Source organism: Pseudophryne corroboree (genome assembly GCF_028390025.1).
Source record: "Pseudophryne corroboree isolate aPseCor3 chromosome 3 unlocalized genomic scaffold, aPseCor3.hap2 SUPER_3_unloc_17, whole genome shotgun sequence".
NCBI classification, from domain to species: Eukaryota; Metazoa; Chordata; class Amphibia; order Anura; family Myobatrachidae; genus Pseudophryne; species Pseudophryne corroboree.
Genome location: NW_026967505.1, coordinates 1,126,973 through 1,139,694, shown reverse-complemented (window position 1 = coordinate 1,139,694; position 12,722 = coordinate 1,126,973). Strand labels below are relative to the sequence as shown.

Sequence of the window (12,722 nt, the reverse complement as noted above, 5' to 3'; positions counted from 1 at the left end):
TTGATCTTGTGAACCATGGGACACCTTTTTTAGGTAACTTGACCTTCCTTCTTCTGGGAAGCTGTCGGTCTAGTACCAAAGAGGATACTGCATTAAGGTCGCCCCCCACTATTATGGGGATATCTGAGAAAGGTGCGAGAATTTGTATTACATTTTGCAAAAAGGGTTGCACATTCGTGTTTGGGGCATACAGGTTGCATAAACAATAATCATTTTTATCCAAAAGAACTTTACAGATCACATATCTACCCTCAGGGTCTACTATTGTTTCTTTCACTTCCACATTAATATGTTGTTTAGCTAGTATAGCTACACCTCTGGCTTTGGATGTATATGGGGAGGAGGCAATCAGTTTCCACGAAAGGGAATTCAGTTTGAGCATCTCAGATTCCCTCAAATGGGTTTCCTGTAGATATATTAAGTCTATTTTTAATTTATTTAAGTATAGCAGAACCTTTTTCCTTTTATGCGGAGAGTTGATCCCTCCTATGTTCCAAGATCCTATTTTTATCACAGTCATTTAACTATTATTACATAGGTAAATGGTCAAGGGTGGATCTAGTATCACAGTATAAAAATGCATCTGGTACAAAATTAAATATAGGCATACATTACTCCGTCGGTATACATCAATATTAGAAGATGGGTGAGGGGGGAAAGAAAAAGAGTGAATTAGAAAGCATAGATAAAGAAATGTAGAATCAATATTCCACATATCATATCGGGGCCAGAAAAGGACAGTCCAATGCTGATTGTCTATCAGCAAGGCATTGTAATTGAAAACCAGAGAAATAACAATCACAAAGAACATTCTTATCGAGATTAAGCAACTTCCGGGGTTAAACGAGGGTGGTATTAACATAACCATGAAAGAGGAGAAAGAGCTTCTCGCCTACCCCGCCGGGTACTAAGAGATAAATTTGTACAGTCCGTCCCGCCAGGGGGGGTATGAGTTCAGTAATAAATGTCCTTACGTACCAGGGTATAATATCCTATTACCAGATATATTATATTGGAAAGTCTGCTGACATCCTGTTTCTTTTCCGTATAGGGTGTAAAGGTAGCAGTATGAGGCCAAATTGACAGTATGGGGCCATATCCATGCAAATAATCATAGTTATCAGGATAAACCTATATAATGGTATTAATAAGGTATTCCAGTTAGCAAAGGTGTGCAAGTATGGGGGATTAAATGTCCTCAGGTGCGTCTTCTTGTGATCGTGTAGAATCTTCTTCCTCGTTTAAAAATGCATCCGCATCTTCTGCTGAGAGGAAATCTGTAAAGGAGGTGCCTGAGTAAATGCGGAGTCTAGCAGGGTATAGCAAAGAGAATTTTCTACCAAGTTGCACCAGTTTAGAACATATTGGAGAGAACGCTTTTCTTGCTTTTGAGAGTTCCACTGAATAATCTTGGAAGATTAAGACTTTATGTGATTCCCACATTAGACCCCGGGTTTTCCGGGACGCTCTCCATATTTCTTCTTTGTGCAGAAAATTAAGGCATTTAAACAGCACTACTCTGGGTCTGGCTCCTTCATAGCTCTTCTGGGCACCTACTCTGTATGCTCTCTCTATAACCATATCACGACATGAGTCAGTGATTTGTAACAGATCTGGCAGTGTGGTACGTAGAAAGGTATACAGTGCTGTACCCCGCAGGGTTTCCGGGAGTCCCACTACCCGCAAGTTCGATCTGCGCAACCTGTTTTCCAAATCGTCCAGCTTGTTCCAGATCTGGTGCTGTGATCGAGTGATATGTGTCATGTCTTGTTTGAGCTTAGATACGTCCTGGAACATCTCTCCCGCCCTTTGCTCTGTTTGCAATACCCGGTGTGTTAGCGGAGTCAATTGTTTATTAATATCTTCAGTCTGGGCTTTAATTAGGGGTCCCATAGCCTTACGTATTGCTCCCACCATATCCTCATATGTAACGGGTATTGCGGGTGTAAAAAGTACCTGATCTGCAGTCTTTGCAGCTGGAGCGGGGTCATCATGCATCGTGGAAACCACATTTCTCTCTGGTTCCGCTGCTGGGTAGATAGAGGAGGGAGGGGAAGCCGTTGTCGGCGTCTCCGCGTCCAGCGCCATTTTTATCTCCATGCGGCGTTTTTCCTTTTCCCGTTTTAGTTCTTTTTTCGAGAGCATTGAGGAGGCTAAATAGCAGTCCATGTTGGGCAGGAGCCTTTCCCCTGATATATAAGGGGGGCGAACGGGCTGTGATGGAGGTTTTTCAACCTTTTAAATGTGTTTTTCCGGCGGGCGGCAGCGGAGCTCTGTCCTCACGCTGCTAGTGCATCGCAGCCGGAACCGGAAGTCGGGTAGGGTATTTCTTAAGCGATTAGAGTATTGGGCTCTAGATAGCTTGGGTGGAGGCACATTGCACATATACACTGTACACCCAGGTAAAGAGGAGTTACATTACTAAAGATATGTGATGTCACTGTATAATAATAATAATAATAATAACAACAACAACAACAACAGGACACCTTAGGCCGCTCCCCCTGTATAATAATAATAATAACAGGACACCACAGGCTGCTCCCCCTGTATAGTAATAATAACAGGACACCACAGGCTGCTCCCCCTGTATAGTAATAATAACAGGACACCACAGGCTGCTCCCCCTGTATAGTAATAATAACAGGACACCACAGGCTGCTCCCCCTGTATAATAATAATAATAACAACAGGACACCACAGGCTGCTCTGCTCCCCTGTATAGTAATAATAACAGGACACCACAGGCTGCTCCCCCTGTATAGTAATAACAACAGGACACCACAGGCTGCTCCCCCTGTATAATAATAATAATAATAATAATAATAACAACAACAGGACACCACAGGCTGCTCCACTGTATAGTAATAATAACAGGACACCACAGGCTGCTCCCCCTGTATAGTAATAATAACAAGACACCACAGGCTACTCCCCCTGTATAGTAATAACAACAGGACACCACAGGCTGCTTCCCCTGTATAATAATAATAATAATAATAATAATAATAATAATAACAACAACAACAACAGGACACCACAGGCTGCTCCACTGTATAGTAATAATAACAGGACACCACAGGCTGCTCCCCCTGTATAGTAATAATAACAGGACACCACAGGCTGCTCCCCTGTATAATAATAATAATATTAGGACACCACAGGCTGCTCCCCTGTATAATAATAATAACAGGACACCACAGGCTGCTCCCCCTGTATAGTAAGACGCCATTACCTGATCTCCACGGACACTGGGAGGCTGAAACAATCGATGAAAACTCACTTCCTGTATGTGGACCGCACAATACGGAAGTAAGCCGGAACGCACAGTCCGGAAGTAGGGCATGATTGGCACAGGCTGCTTACTGGTTACTGGCCCCTCCCCTCCTTCACCCTGCCAACAGCCTCGCCCTCTGTATTTACTATTGCCATACATGTCCTCAATGCAGGAGGCCGGCGGCCATTTTCTTGTAGTCCAGTCCGGCAGCAGCAATAGGATCCTGGCCGTGTAGTGACGTCAGGAGCGGCGGCCATTTTCCCCTGGTCTGAGCTCCGCCTTCCTTCTATCATTCCCACAAGGCAGCAGGAGCAGAGAGCAGCCATTGCTGTGTCTGGCAGCAGGTAATGATATTATTATTATTATTCTATAGGCTGAGCAGCTCTGGTGTCAGGTTCTGTACTACAGGGGGAGCAGCCTCTGGTGCCTTGTTATAGTGCAGCTGGAGCAGCCTCTGGTGCTGCATTATCCCTGTACAGGTGGCTGACACTCTAGTGTCCTATTACTGTAATATACAGGTTGCGCAGACCCCGCTGTTACCATAATACAGGTGGCGCAGACCCCGCCGTTACCGTAATACAGGTGGCGCAGACCCCGCTGTTACCGTAATACAGGTTGCGCAGACCCACGCCATTACCGTAATCTGGTGGCGCAGACCATACCGTTACCGTAATACATGTGGTGCAGACCCCGCCATTACAGTAATACAAGTGGCGCAGACCCCGCTGTTACCGTAATACAGGTGGTGCAGACCCCGCCATTACCGTAATCTGGTGGCGCAGACCATGCCGTTACCGTAATACAGGTGGCGCAGACCCCGCCATTACAGTAATACAAGTGGCGCAGACCCCGCTGTTACTGTAATACAGGTGGCGCAGACCCCGCTGTTACCGTAATACAGGTGGCGCAGACCCCGCCATTACAGTAATACAAGTGGCGCAGACCCCGCTGTTACCGTAATACAGGTGGTGCAGACCCCGCCATTACAGTAATACAAGTGGCGCAGACCCCGCTGTTACCGTAATATAGGTGGTGCAGACCCCGCCATTACCGTAATCTGGTGGCGCAGACCATGCCGTTACCGTAATACAGGTGGCGCAGACCCCGCCATTACAGTAATACAAGTGGCGCAGACCCCGCTGTTAACGTAATACAGGTGGCGCAAACCCCGCCGTTACCGTAATACAGGTGGCGCAGAACCCACCCTTACCGTAATTCTATACCCGCGACATTACAGGTGTTGTGTCCTGTGGCATTGTGCTGTACAGGGGGAAGCGACCTGTGTTGTCATATTATACAGGAGGAGCAACCTGTGTTGTCATAATATACAGGAGGAGCATCCTGTGTTGTCATAATATACAGGGATAGCATCCTGTGCTGTCATAGTATACAGGAGGAGTGGCCTGTGCTGTCATAATATACAGGGGTAGCATCCTGTGTTGTCATAGTATACAGGAGGAGTGGCCTGTGTTGTCATAGTATACAGAGGTAGCATCCTCTGCTGTCATAGTATACAGGGGGAGTGGCCTGTGTTGTCATAGTATACAGGGGGAGTGGCCTGTGATGTCATAATATACAGGGGGAGTTGCCTGTGTTGTTATAATATACAGGGGGAGCAGCCTGTGTTGTCATAATATACAGGGGTAACATCTTGTGCTGTCATAGTATACAGGGGGAGTGGCCTGTGTTGTCATAATATACAGGGGGAGCAGCCTGTGTTGCAATAATATACAGGGGTAGCATCCTGTGTTGTCATAATAGACAGGAGGAGCAGCCTGTGGCATCCTACTCTACAGGGGGAGCAGCCTCTGGTGTCCTGATGTTGTTAATATTATTATACAGGAGGAGCAGCCTGTCGTGTCCTGTTATTGTTATACAGAGGGAGCAGCCTGTGGTGTCCTGTTATTATTATTATTATTATTATTATTATACAGGAGGAGCAGCCTGTCGTGTCCTGTTATTGTTATACAGAGGGAGCAGCCTGTGGTGTTCAGTTTGTATTATTATTATACAGTAGGAGCAGCCTGTGGTGTCCTGTTAATATTATACAGAGGAAGCATTATTATTATTTCAATAGGGGGAGTATCCTGTGGTGTCCTGTTGTTATTATTATTATTATTATACAGGAGGAGCAGCCTTTGTTGTCCTATTATTAATATTATAAAGGAGTAGCTATTGGTGTCCACTTATTATTATTATTATACAGGGGCAGCAGGCTGTGGTGTCCTGTTATTATTAGTATACAGAAGGGAGCGGCCTGTGGTGTCCTGTTGTTATTATTATTATACAGGAGAAGCAGCCTGTGGTTTCCTTTTATTTTTATTATTATTATTATACATTGGGAACAGCCTGTTGTGTCCTATTATTATTATTATTATTATTTCTCTAACGTCCTAGTGGATGCTGGGGACTCCGTAAGGACCATGGGGAATAGACAGGCTCCGCAGGAGACTGGGCACTCTAAGAAAGATTTAGGACTACCTGGTGTGCACTGGCTCCTCCCCCTATGACCCTCCTCCAAGCCTCAGTTAGATTTCTGTGCCCGGCTGAGCTGGATGCACACTAGGGGCTCTCCTGAGCTCCTAGAAAGAAAGCATACTTTAGGTTTTTTATTTTCAGTGAGACCTGCTGGCAACAGGCTCACTGCAGCGAGGGACTAAGGGGAGAAGAAGCGAACCTACCCAAGTGGAGGTAGCTTGGGCTTCTTAGGCTACTGGACACCATTAGCTCCAGAGGGTTCGAACACAGGACCCGACCTCGTTGTCCGTTCCCGGAGCCGCGCCGCCGTCCCCCTTACAGAGCCAGAAGCAAGAAGAGGTCCGGAAAATCAGCGGCTGAAGACTTCTGTCTTCTCCAAGGTAGCGCACAGCACTGCAGCTGTGCGCCATTGCTCCTCATGCACACAACACACTGCGGTCACTGATGGGTGCAGGGCGCTGGGGGGGGGGCGCCCTGAGCAGCAATATTAACACCTTGGCTGTCAAACTAACACCATATATAGCCCCAGGGGCTATATAGGTGTATATTAACCCCTGCCAGATACATTAAAATAGCGGGAGAAAGCCCGCCGAAAAAGGGGCGGGGCCTTCTCCCTCAGCACACTGGCGCCATTTTTCCCTCACAGCTCCGCTGGAAGGAAGCTCCCTGGCTCTCCCCTGCAGTCCTGCAACGGAAAAGGGTAAAAAAGAGTAAGGGGGGCACAAATTAGGCGCAGTATAAGTTTATATGCAGCTATAAGGGGAAAACACACCATTATAGGTGATATCCCTGTGATATATATAGCGCTCTGGTGTGTGCTGGCATACTCTCCCTCTGTCTCCCCAAAGGGCTTTGTGGGGTCCTGTCCTCTGTAAGAGCATTAGCTGTGTGTCTGCTGTGTGTCGGTACGGCTGTGTCGACATGTATGAGGAGGAAAATGATGTGGAGGCGGAGCAAATGCCTGTAAATGTGCTGTCACCCCCTGAGGGGTCGACACCGGTGTGGCTGGACTTATGGAAGGAATTGCGTGAAAGTGTCAACTCTTTGCACAAAAGGTTTGACGACATAGGACAGCCGGCTACACAGCTTGTGCCTGTCCAGGCGTCTCAAATGTCATCAGGGGCCTTAAAACGCCTGCTACCTCAGGTGACAGATACAGACGTCGACACGGATACTGACTCCAGTGTTGACGGGGATGAGACTAGTGTACCCTCCAATAGGTCCACCCGTTACATGATTGAGGCAATGAAAAATGTTTTACACATTTCTGATAATACCCCAGGTACCACAAAAAAGGGTATTATGTTTGGTGAGAAAAAACTGCCTGTAGTTTTTCCTGCATCTGAGGAATTAAATGAGGTGTGTGAGAAAGCGTGGACTTCCCCCGATAAGAAATTGGTAATTTCTAAACGGTTATTGGCAGCGTACCCTTTCCCGTTAGAGGATAGGTCAAGTTGGGAAACGCCCCCTAGGGTAGATAAGGCGCTGACACGCTTGTCAAAGAAGGTGGCACTACCGTCTCCGGATATGGCCGCCCTGAAGGAACCTGCAGATAGAAGGCAGGAAAATACCCTGAAGGCTATTTACACACACTCAGGCATTATATTGCGACCAGCGATTGCATCAGCTTGGATGTGCAGTGCTCCTGCTGCGTGGTCAGATTCCCTGTCGGATAATATTGATACCATAGATAGGGACAATATTTTGCTGACGCTTGAGCATATAAAAGACACAGTCTTATACATGCGTGATGCACAGAGGGATATTTGCCGGCTGGCATCAAGAGTAAGCGCGATGTCCATTGCCGCCAGACGGGGGTTATGGACTAGGCAATGGTCAGGTGATGCCGACTCCAAGCGGCACATGGAAGTTTTACCCTATAAGGGGGTGGAACTGTTTGGGGATGGTCTTTCGGACCTACGGCTGGGAAATCTACTTTTTTGCCACATGCTGCCCCGCAGCAAAAGAAAGCACCGTATTATCAGGTACAGTCCTTTCGACCCCAGAAAGGCAAGAGGGCTAGAGGCTCCTCCTTTCTGCAGAGAGGCAGAGGTAGAGGGAAAAAGCTGCAACACACAGCTAGTTCCCAGGAGCAGAAGTCCTCCCCTGCGTCCGGTAAGTCCACAGCATGACGCTGGGGCTACCCAGGCGGAACAGGATACGGTGGGGGCCCGTCTCAAAATTTTCAGCGCACAATGGGCTTGCTCACAGGTAGATCCCTGGGTCCTTCAAGTAGTACTTCAGGGGTACAGACTGGAATTCGAGACGCGGATTACATGGTATCCCTAGACATCAAGGATGCATACCTGCATGTCCCCATTTACCCTCCGCACCAGGAGTACCTCAGATTTGTGGTACAGGACTGTCACTATCAGTTCCAGACGCTGCCGTTTGGGTTATCCACGGCACCGAGGGTCTTTACCAAGGTAATGGCCGAAATGATAATACTCCTTTGCAAGAAGGGAGTTTTAATTATCCCGTACTTGGACGAGCTCCTGATAAAGGCGAGGTCCAAGGAACAGTTGGTAGTGGGGGTGGCACTTTCTCAGGAAGTGCTACAACAGCATGGCTGGATTCTCAATATCCCAAAGTCACAGCTGGTCCCGACGACACGTCTTCTGTTCCTGGGAATGATTCTGGACACAGACCAGAAAAGTGTGTTTCTTCCAGTGGAAAAAGCCGAGGAATTGTCATCTCTAGTCAGAGACATCCTAAAACCAGGAAAAGTGTCGGTACATCAATGCACACGAGTCCTGGAAAAAATGGTAGCCTCATACGAGGCGATTCCATTCGGACGGTTCCACGCAAGGACGTTCCAGTGGGACCTGTTGGACAAATGGTCCGGGTCCCATCTCCAGATGCAACAGCGGATAACCCTGTCGGCAAGGACCAGGGTGTCGCTGCTGTGGTGGCTGCAGATGGCTCATCTACTAGAAGGCCGCAGATTCGGGGCTGGGGGGCAGTCACACAGGGAAGAAATTTCCAGGGGCTGTGGTCAGTTCAGGAGATATCGCTGCACATAAATATTTTGGAGCTAGGGGCCATCTACAATGCCCTAAGTCAGGCAAGACCCCTGCTTCACAACCGGCCGGTGCTGATACAGTCAGACAACATCACGGCGGTCGCCCATGTAAACAGACAGGGCGGCACAAGAAGCAGGAGGGCAATGGCAGAAGCCACAAGGATTCTCCGATGGGCAGAGAATCATGTGTTAGCACTGACAGCAGTGTTCATTCCGGGAGTGGACAACTGGGAAGCAGACTTCCTCAGCAGGCACGACCTTCACACGGGAGAATGGGGACTTCATCCAGAAGTCTTCCAGATGCTGGTAAACCGTTGGGAAAAACCACAGGTGGACATGATGGCGTCCCGCCTCTACAAAAAGCTAAAAAAGTATTGCGCGAGGTCAAGAGACCCTCAGGCGATCGCTGTGGACGTTCTTGTGACACCGTGGGTGTACCAGTCGGTTTATGTGTTTCCTCCTCTGCCTCTCATACCCAAGGTACTGAGAATAATAAGAAGGCGAGGAGTGAGAACTATTCTCGTGGCTCCAGATTGGCCAGGAAGAGCTTGGTACCCGGAGCTTCAAGAGATGCTCGCAGAGGACCCTTGGCCTCTGCCGCTCAGACCGGACCTGCTGCTGCAGGGACCTTGTCTGTTCCAAGACTTACCGCGGCTGCATTTGACGGCATGGCGGTTGAACGCCGGATCCTAAAGGAAAAGGGTATTTCGGAGGAAGTCATCCCTACCCTGATCAAGGCCAGGAAGGATGTCACCGCAAAGCATTATCACCGCATTTGGCGGAAGTATGTTGCTTGGTGTGAGGCCAGGAAGGCCCCAACGGAGGAATTTCAACTGGGTCGTTTCCTACATTTCCTGAAAGCAGGTGTGACTTTGGGCCTCAAGTTGGGGTCCATTAAAGTCCAAATCTCTGCCCTGTCGATTTTCTTCCAGAAAGAACTGGCTTCGCTACCTGAAGTTCAGACTTTTGTCAAGGGAGTTCTGCATATTCAGCCTCCTTTTCTGCCCCCAGTGGCACCTTGGGATCTCAATGTGGTCTTCGAGTTTCTAAAATCACATTGGTTTGAGCCACTTAAGACCGTGGATTTAAAATATCTCACGTGGAAAGTGGTCATGTTGTTGGCTCTGGCTTCGGCCAGACGTGTCAGAATTGGCGGCTTTGTCCTGTAAAAGCCCGTATCTGATTTTCCATATGGATAGGGCAGAATTGAGGACTCGTCCTCAGTTTCTTCCTAAGGTGGTCTCAGCGTTTCACTTGAACCAACCTATTGTGGTGCCTGCGGCTACTAGGGACTTGGAGGATTCCAAGTTTCTGGACGTAGTCAGGGCCCTGAAAATATATGTTTCCAGGACGGCTGGATTCAGGAAGACTGACTCGCTGTTTATCCTGTATGCACCCAACAAGCTGGGTGCTCCTGCTTCTAAGCAGACTATTGCGCACTGGATTTGTAGCACTATTCAGCTGGCGCATTCTGCAGTGTGATTACCGCAGCCTAAATCAGTAAAAGCCCTTTCCACAAGGAAGGTGGGCTCATCTTGGGCGGCTGCCCGAGGGGTCTCGGCTTTACAACTTTGCCGAGCTGCTACTTGGTCAGGGGCAAACACGTTTGCAAAATTCTACAAATTTGATACCCTGGCTGAGGAGGACCTGGAGTTCTCTCATTCGGTGCTGCAGAGTCATCCGCACTCTCCCGCCCGTTTGGGAGCTTCGGTATAATCCCCATGGTCCTTACGGAGTCCCCAGCATCCACTAGGATGTTAGAGAAAATAAGATTTTACTCACCGGTAATTCTATTTCTCGTAGTCCGTAGTGGATGCTGGGCGCCCATCCCAAGTGCGGATTGTCTGCAATACTTGTAAATAGTTATTGTTACAAAATTCGGGTTGTTATTGCGAGCCATCTATTCAGAGGCTCCTTTTTTGTTATCATACTGTTAACCGGGGTTCCTATCACGAGTTACATGGTGTGATTGGTGTGGCTGGTATGAGTCTTACCCGGGATTCAAAATCCTTCCTTATTGTGTCAGCTCTTCCGGGCACAGTGTCCTAACTGAGGCTTGTAGGAGGGTCATAGGGGGAGGAGCCAGTGCACACCAGGTAGTCCTAAATCTTTCTTAGAGTGCCCAGTCTCCTGCGGAGCCCGTCTATTCCCCATGGTCCTTACGGAGTCCCCAGCATCCACTACGGACTACGAGAAATAGATTTACCGGTGAGTAAAATCTTATTTATTATTATTATTATTATTATTATTATTATTTTGCAGAGGGAGCAGCTTGTGGTGTCATTTTATTATTACTATAAAGATATAGCAGAATGTGGTGTCCTGTTGTAATTGGTATAATACAGAGGGAGCAGGTTTTTGTGTATGGTTATTATTATACAGGGACAGCAGCTTGTGGTGTCCTGGTATTATTATTATTATTATTATTATTGTTATTATTATACATTGGGAGTGGTAATGATGTCACAGTGACATCACTTATATCTATAAGTAATTTTTCCTTAAAGTTCAGGGGAAATTTAAGGAAAAATTACTTCACAGAAAGGGTAGTGGATAAGTGGAATAGTCTCACATCAGAGGTGGTAGAGACTAAGATTGTAGAGCAATTTAAACATGCATGGGATAGACATAAGGATATCCTTACAAAGAATTACGGTTCAAAAAGGGTTGAGATTACCTAAAGGATTAAAAAAAAGGGGCAGACTAGATGGGCCAAGTGGTTCTTATCTGCCGTCAAATTCTATGTTTCTATGTTTCTATAGTAATAATACAGGGGCATGACTGGGGAGGTGAGGTGGTCTGGGAGCGTCACAGTTACATCACTTATCTATAGCAATAATAAAGGGACATGACTGGGGGAAGTGAGGGGGATGGGGAAGCGTCACATTTACATTACTTATAGCTATACTAATAATACAGGGACATGACTGGGGAGGTGAGGGGATCTGGGAGCATCATAGTGACATTACTTATATTTATAATTGTAATAATAATTCAGGGACATGAATGGGGGGGTCAAGGGGTCTGGGAACATCACAGTGACATCACTTATAGCTATAGTAATTATACAAGATCATGAATGGGGAGGTGAGGAGGTCTGGGAAAGTCACAGTGACATCACTTATATCTATAGTAATAATACAGGGACATGATTGGGGGGGTGAGGGGATATGAGAACATCATAGTGACGTCATTTATATCTTTAATAATAATAATAATAATAATACAGGGACATGACTGGGGGGTGATGGGGTCTGGGAGTGTTACAGTTACATTACATATCTATAGTAATATTACAGGGACATGACTGGGGAAGTGAGGGGATCTGGTAGTGTCACAGTGACATCACTAATATCTATAGTAATAATACAGGGACATGACTGGGGGGGTGAGGGGGATCTGGTAGCGTCACATTTACATCACGTATAACTAGAGTAATAATACAGGGATATGACTGGGCAGGTGAGGGGGATCTGGGAGCTTCACAGTGACATCACTTATATCTATAGTAATAATACTGGGACATGACTGGGAAGGTGAGGACATCAGTGACATCACTTACATCTATAGTAATAATAAAGGGACATGACTGGGAAATGAGGGGATCTTGGAATGTCACAGTGATTTCACATATCTATAATAATAATAATACAGGGACATGACTGGAGAGGTGAGGGGATATGAGAGCATCACAGTGACGTCACTTATATCTATAGTAATAATAATAATGGGACATGACTGGGGAGGTATGGGGATCTGGAAATGTCACAGTGACATCACTTATATCTATAGTATTAATACAGGGACATAACTGGGGAGGTGAGGGGATCTGGGAGCATCAGAGTGACATCACTTATATCTCTACTAATAATACAGGGACGTGACTGGAGAGGTAAGGGGATCTGAGAGCGTCACAGTGACACCACGTATGTCTCTAGTAAGAAT

At 47.0% G+C, this 12,722-nt stretch overlaps 2 protein-coding genes across 2 annotated transcripts in view; one reads left to right on the top strand and one right to left on the bottom strand.

The window, feature by feature from the left end:
- LOC134983534 (zinc finger protein 260-like) overlaps positions 1–3,324 on the bottom strand; it is a 42,519-nt gene extending 39,195 nt beyond the window's left edge. The window contains exon 1 of the mRNA XM_063949192.1: positions 3,236–3,324. The gene's annotated coding sequence lies outside the window, so the exon portion shown is untranslated. The remainder of the gene's footprint in view (positions 1–3,235) is intronic.
- Positions 3,325–3,581: 257 nt separating this feature from the next.
- The window catches only part of LOC134983536 (oocyte zinc finger protein XlCOF6-like), a 75,636-nt gene continuing 66,495 nt past the window's right edge, over positions 3,582–12,722 (top strand). Inside the window, exon 1 of the mRNA XM_063949193.1 lies at positions 3,582–3,621. The gene's annotated coding sequence lies outside the window, so the exon portion shown is untranslated. The remainder of the gene's footprint in view (positions 3,622–12,722) is intronic.